This window comes from Branchiostoma floridae, chromosome 12 (genome assembly GCF_000003815.2).
Source record: "Branchiostoma floridae strain S238N-H82 chromosome 12, Bfl_VNyyK, whole genome shotgun sequence".
Lineage (NCBI taxonomy): Eukaryota > Metazoa > Chordata > Leptocardii > Amphioxiformes > Branchiostomatidae > Branchiostoma > Branchiostoma floridae.
The window spans coordinates 6,199,626-6,200,329 of NC_049990.1; the positions used below are offsets into that span (position 1 = coordinate 6,199,626).

The 704-nt window shown below is 50.4% G+C and overlaps 1 long non-coding RNA gene across 1 annotated transcript in view; it reads right to left on the reverse strand.

The window, feature by feature from the left end:
- Window positions 1–704, reverse strand: part of LOC118426849 — a 2,430-nt gene that overhangs the window by 842 nt on the left and 884 nt on the right. Inside the window, exon 2 of the long non-coding RNA XR_004832480.1 lies at window positions 85–237. This is a non-coding gene — a long non-coding RNA (uncharacterized LOC118426849). The remainder of the gene's footprint in view (window positions 1–84; window positions 238–704) is intronic.

The following is a 704-nucleotide window of genomic DNA, read 5'->3' on the forward strand; positions in this document are numbered from 1 at the left end:
GGCGCCTATCCTGCAGTACAATGCAAACCTGTTTTAAGTACCATTACGAAGGTGGCAGACGGTCAGTTAGGTTTGAGGTCCTACCAATGTCTGCTTGACGGCAATGAAAGCGCTGTTGCCCGGCGCGAGGGCAATTCCTTGGGTGTCAATCATGGGAGGTTCCCTCGGATCGTGCACCAGGAGTTTCAGTCCGACTTCAGAATTCCCACCAACGGAAAAACTTTCGGTGTATTGGTCCTGTAAAATTATGATGACCATCAGTACAATGTAGCAGCCAACAGTCTATCTTATGCTGTGATCAAAATTCACGCCGGTGCCCGTCGGAGATATGTAGCCCCGGCCCGGCTCTGAAGCTATAAATTTGTCCCAGTGGACTGACGGATATACCGCGGGGGTACCTAACAGTGTTGTCACGGGTTGGTCACGGTGTCTTTTTATTACCGGGTATCACCGGGTCCCGGATTGATTTTAATTCCAAATTCAAGAACTAGAATCCGGTGCCCGGCTGCGCCCAATATAACCGGCTAGTCGCAGAGTGTCCGACGGGGCCATGTAGGGACCACGCCCGAAAGTGCAACAAAACAGCGAATGAACGACCCGCTGGGGCCCCTACTTCCAATTCAAACTCTTGTTTGTTCTATGGAAAGCAACCGCCAATTTCAACTAGAATTGGATGGATTCCAGGAGTAATGATGAACATGACC